Below are 6040 nucleotides of genomic sequence, written 5' to 3'. Positions count from 1 at the left end.
TTAAATATCTAAGATTCTAAATAAAATGTTAAAATACTTTTATTATTTTTCTACTTTCCTTTGAGAAATCTTATTTGAATTAGTAGAATTAAACTCATTTGTCTTTGTCATTTTGTGATTATTTCAAAGCAGTACACTCCTAGAATTAAAACTAAATGTCCAGTACAAAGTACAGTATCATTGACAAACAAGTGTTTGCCACATGTTTTCTGGGAACATACTAAGTATGACTTTCATTAATGTGGTACTTAGCTTAATAGTTTTGAGAATTCTAACTCAGGTCATTTGGAGTGTCTAAAGAAAAAAATATATAATGCTATCTTTTCTCAGGTTCACTGAATTCATTTCTTTTTTAATTACAACAGATATTATTATTTCAAAATTCTTTACAAATTATAAGACAATGTAAGTCTGAAAATTTTCTCAGTGTACAATAAGGTGTGGAGAACAAATCAGTCTTAGATTCAGAGTCTGATTAGCCCTAGTCTTGTCTTTCTTTTCTTTGATGAATTTACAGTCTATAAACACTTCTTTCTCAAGTTTTCTTTGGCTATTTGGGGTCTTTTGTGGTTCTATACAAATTGTAAAATTATTTGTTCCAGTTTGGTGAAAAATAACAAAGGGATACATGAACCAATAAAAAAGCTCCCTCAGGCCAATGCTGAAACAGTCTGAGTAATTAAATTAGGTAGTACTAGATTATAACTCAAAATATAAAATAAGTCCTCACTTTGGCAGCACATATACTAAAATTGGAATGATTGAGACAAGACTAGTACGGCCCCTGTACAAGGATGACACCAAAAATTGTGAAGCAGTCCATATTAAAAATATTTATGCACAAATATAGATAATATGTATATATAAATAAAAAATATATGTATATACATATATATATATACACACACATAGATATGACTGAATTCATAGTCACATGAATGATTGAATGAATAAATAAATAATTTGGGAAGAATGGATAAATCTGTGAAAAATGCTGTTGGTATTTTGATAGAAATTGCATTAAATCTGTAGATTGTTTTGGGTAATATGGACATTTTTCTTGCTTTTTGAGGTACTCTTTTATTACTATGTACTTCCCTAAGACCACTTTTCCTGCATCCCAAAGATTTTGGACTGTGGTGTTTTCATTTTCATTTGGCTCACTGCATTTTTTATTTCCTCTTTCCTTCCTTGATTGACCCATTCATTGTTTGGTAGCCTGTTATTTAACCTCCACGTATTTGTGTTCTTTCCAGATTTTTTCTTGTGGTTGATTTCTAGTTTCATAGTATTGTGGTCAGAAAAGATTCATGGTATGACTTCAACTTTTTGAATTTTTTGAGACTTGTTTTGTGGTGTAATTTGCAATCTGTTCAGGGGAATGTTCCATGTGCACTTGAAAAGAATGTGCATTCTGCTGTTTTAGGATGGAATGTTCTGAATATATCTGTTAGATCCATCTGGTCTAATGTGTCATTCAAAGCCACTGTTTCCTTGTTGATTTTTTGTTTGGATGATCTATCCATTGATGTAAGTAGGATGTTAAAGTCTCCTACTATTATTGTATTGCTATGACTTACTTCCTTTATGTTTGTTGTTAGCTGCTTCATTTGGGTGATTGCATGTTGGGTGCATAAGTATTTCTAATTGTTATATCTTCTTGTTGGAGTTTTCCTTTTATTATATAGTGTCTGTCACCTCTTGTTACAGTCTTTGTTTTAAAGTCTATTTTGTCTAATATAAGTATTGCTACCCTGACTTTTTTTTACTTCTATTTGAATGATAAATGCCTTTCCATGATGTCATTTTCAGTCTGCATGTGTCTTTAGGTCTTATAGACAGCATATAGATAGATCTTGCTTTTTTAAACAATCCTTCACCTTGTTTCTTTTTTAAGTTTTTATTTATTTGGTGGGTAGGGGGGGAGAGAGAGAAGAGGAGGAGCAGAGAGTGAGAAGAGAGAGACTCCCAAGCAGACTCTGTGCTGTCAGTGTGGAGCCAGACATGGGGCTTAATCTCATGAACTGTGAGATAATGACCTGAGCTGAAACCAAGAGTCAGACACTTAAGCAACTAGGTCACCCAGAAACCCCTACCCTGTTTTTTTTTTTTTTGATTGGAGCATTTAGTACACCTACATTCAAAGTAATTATTGAGAGGTATGCATTTATTGCCATTTTGTTACTTGTTTCATGGTTGGTTTTGTAGTTTTCCTCAGCTCCTTTCTTCTGTTACTCTCTTCTCTAATGATAAGTTGGCTTCTTTAGTTATATATTTGGATTCCTTTCTCTTTATTTTTTGCATATCTATTAATGGTTTTTGATTTGTGGTTACCTTTAGGTTTATATGTAACATGTGCATAGCACAGTCTATATTAAGTTGATGCTCACTTAAGTTTGAATACATTCTTTATTCACCACCCCCCCATGTTTTAAGTATGTGATGTTACACTTTATTTTATTTTGTGAATCCCTTGACTGATTTTTATAAATGTAGTTAATTTTTTTGCTTTTGTTCTTCTTAATTTTCTTACTCCTAGTTATGGTCTTTCCTTTCCACTCAAAGAGTACCCTTTAACGTTTCCTGTAGGGCTGGTTAGTGGTCATTACTTTATTTAACGTTTATTTGTCTGGAAAATTCTTTATTTCACATATTCTGAACTATAGCTTTGCTGTATAGAGTATTCTTGGCTGCAGAGTTTTTTTTTTTTTTCTTTCAGCACTTTGCATACAGCATGTTACTCCCTTCCGGCCTGCAAAGTTTCTGCTGAAAAATAAGCTAATAGCCTTATGGGGTTTCCTTTAAATGTAACTGTTTTGTTTTCTCTTGCTGCTTTTAAAATTCTCTCTTTATCAGTACTTTTTCCACTTTAATTAGTATGTGTCTTGGTGCAGACTTCCTTGGGCTGATTTTGTTGGGGACTCTCTGTGCCTCCTGGGTCTAGTTTTCTGTTTCCTTTCCCAGATTCAGGAAGTTTTCAGCTATTATATATTGAAACACATTTTCTGCCCTCCTTTTTTTCTCTTCTCCTGGGATCCTTTATAATGCAAATGTTATTACCTTGATGGTGTCACTGAGTTCTCTTAGACTATTTTCATATATATATTATATATATATATTATATATATATAGCATATATTATATATATAACGTATATTATATATATAATGTATGTTATATATAATGTATATTATATATATATATATATATAATGTATATTATATATATATTTTTTCTCCTCCATCTCTCTTGTTCATATTTATTGCTTTCCAATACTCTGTCCTCTGGGTCATTGATCAGTTCTGATTACTCTAGTATGCTATTTATTCCATCTAGTGTATTTATTTCTAATTTCAGTTGTTGAGTTTTTCATTTCTGATTTGTTTTTTTGCCATCTCTTCATTTTGTCTAACTCTGTCTGTCTGTTTCTGTGTGTTAGGTAAATCAGCCATGTCTTCTGCTCTTACAAGTAGTGGCCTTGTGAAGAAGAGGTCCTGGAGTGCCCTACAGTGCAAAGTTCCCTGTTCACCAGAACCTGGCTCTTCAGGAATGTCTCCTGTGTGTGTTGCATGTGCTTTACTATGACTGAGCACTGTTTGCTTTCAGTCCAGTTGTCTTTAGCGGCTCTCTTTGCCTGCTTTGGTCATAGTTCGGTCCATGTGTTGTCAATGGGCCAGTCTGAGGCTGCCTTGGGCTTGAATTGAGTAAGACCAAGTATTTGCCAGAGATGCGGCGGCACCAAACTTCAGGGCACTCTCCCTGTGTTGTCTCCTGAATGCTTTCATTGGTGGGTGGGGGCCCGTAATCAGACCTAAAGTTTGCCCCCACTGTTTGGACTGCACTTAAACTGATGTTTGTGATTATCTTCTGTTCTCCCTGGGGCAGAGTGGTGCTGGCCCCTGTTGGGGCTGACAGTCTTGCGGGACTGCTCTGGCCAAGAGCATATTGGAGGGGTTGTATTGGAGGAGGCAGATCCACAGTAGAATGTGGGAAAAGGGCATACAGTGTCAGCAAGGTCCACACTGGTCTGCTGCAGCTGCCCAAGAAAGCTGCTGCCAGGCAGGGTTGGAGCAGGGGTGTCTGCAGAGGAATGGGGAAAGGGCTGGCTGTTAGCAAGTATGTAACAATTGTTGGCTATATACTGGTTCCAACAGGTGTCTGTGTATCTAGGCTGGGTTGCAAGGGAGGGAAATGCTGCTTTCTAGTTCTTTTGTCCTTTCAAGTCCCCCAAAGACCCCCGCCCTTCAGCACATGCTCTGAGATTAGTAAATAAATCTCCTTCCCATATACCCTCAGTGTTTTTCAAATTTCTGCATCTTGCTGTATCTCCATGAGTCTGTTTGCTGAGTTGTCTCTTTAAGTGTGGAAACTCAGTTTCCTATCACTCTTAGGCACTCCCAGAGCTGAGTCCACTAGTTTTTAAAGTGACAGGTGTCAGGCCCCACTGATTGTTAGATGCCTGTGGTTTTCAAAGCCAAATATTATGAGAATTATCTTCCCTGTGTGGAACTCCCATGCCTGAGTTGCCTGGTATAGGGTCTGGCTTTCTCCTCTCCTCTGGTGGATAGCCCCACAGTTCATTTGGCTCTAGATCACATCTCTGCCTTTCCTAGCCTCTTAGATTTGGACTCCTCTGTATTCAGCTGTGGAGAGTCTGTTCTGCAAGGCTTCAGTCGATTTCTAGGTTATTTACACTGATGTAGGTGTTATAAAATTGTATCCATCCATGGGATGAAGTGAGTTTCATCTTCCTCAAAAGAAAGACTATTTAAGAGAGAGAGAGAGAGAGAGAGAGAGAGAGAGAGAGAAATCACAAATTAAGAAGGTTGAAGTGAAAATAAAATATATATTTTTTTAATTTTTTGTATTCTAATACATTTTTCCAATCTGTATGACTAGGATGTATAAAGTGTTTATATCTGTTGTATCTAGTATATTAATTAATTAAGATGTGTTTATCATTTTATACTAAACATATATGTATATTATATATGTATTGCTATTTGTCAACTATGCTATTATTAGGATCATTTAGGTTCAAAGAAAACAATAAATGCTTAGGTTAAATTCAATAGTATGTTTAAACTATACTATTTTATTTAACTATACTGTTAAATGTTCTTATACATTTTAAAAGAATTATGAGCTACATTAAGAAAATTGTAAAATCATGAAGAGTTTGTTTCAAGCATTCTCTTATGGAAAAATAGGTAGCATATTAAGTAGAATTCACCAGTGATGCTCATGTGCATATGTTTGTATTAACTAGGAGAAATATTTACTCAAGTCCTTTGCTTTTTTGCTATTCCCAAATGTGTAGATTTGCCTTTTCAATTTATTGATTGTTTCCTTTGCTGTGCAGAAATTCTCTATTTGGTATAGTTGTTGACAGTGCTGTCCATGTCTTATCCAAGAAATCACTGCAAGACCAAAAGGCAACTTTAAAGTCTCCAGTTTTTTGATTAAGTAGTTGTATTCTTTTTGCTCACACCAACTTCCATCAGCCATATCTGCAACCTTTTAAAGATATTTTCAATTATTTCTAATGGGTTAGATAACCCTTGTGAATAATTTGATAATACTGCATTTCTGACGTATTCAATTATGCTCTAGATGACCTAAATAAAATATATAATACACAAGATACTCAGACTGCATTTAATTTTTTGAAAGGTTATTTCTTATCTCCCAATGTTATCCTCTAGGTTCTAAATATTCTGTGATCTGATAATAAGAACAATTATATTAATAGTTCCAGGTAAAGTTGGTAGGAAATGGGAACAGATAAACAAAAAACCTGAGGGGTACTATGTTAGAGAGAGAGAGGGATATGAATGGTAGATTATTATTTGAAGTAAGAGTAAAAATATATACATCAAGAATGTGTGTGTATTTATATCCATATATAAATTTAGATATGTGTGTATACAATGCATCCAGACTAGGAAACAGTTTATACCCTGCTTTTTGCTGATCTGAACATTTATTCAAATGATACCTGTTTGAAATCAGTAAGTCAGTTTGCAGTACACCAGGAGAG

The 6040-nt window shown here is 34.8% G+C and overlaps 1 non-coding gene across 1 annotated transcript; it reads left to right on the top strand.

Moving 5' to 3' along the window:
- The first annotated feature begins 722 nt into the window (after window positions 1-722).
- LOC113603165 (U6 spliceosomal RNA) lies at window positions 723-829 on the top strand. The gene has a single exon (XR_003424706.1). It is a non-coding gene; the product is annotated as a U6 spliceosomal RNA (small nuclear RNA).
- Window positions 830-6040: the final 5211 nt, after the last annotated feature.

Source organism: Acinonyx jubatus, chromosome B1 (genome assembly GCF_027475565.1).
Source record: "Acinonyx jubatus isolate Ajub_Pintada_27869175 chromosome B1, VMU_Ajub_asm_v1.0, whole genome shotgun sequence".
NCBI lineage: Eukaryota > Metazoa > Chordata > Mammalia > Carnivora > Felidae > Acinonyx > Acinonyx jubatus.
This window is presented reverse-complemented; position numbering and strand designations above follow the sequence as displayed.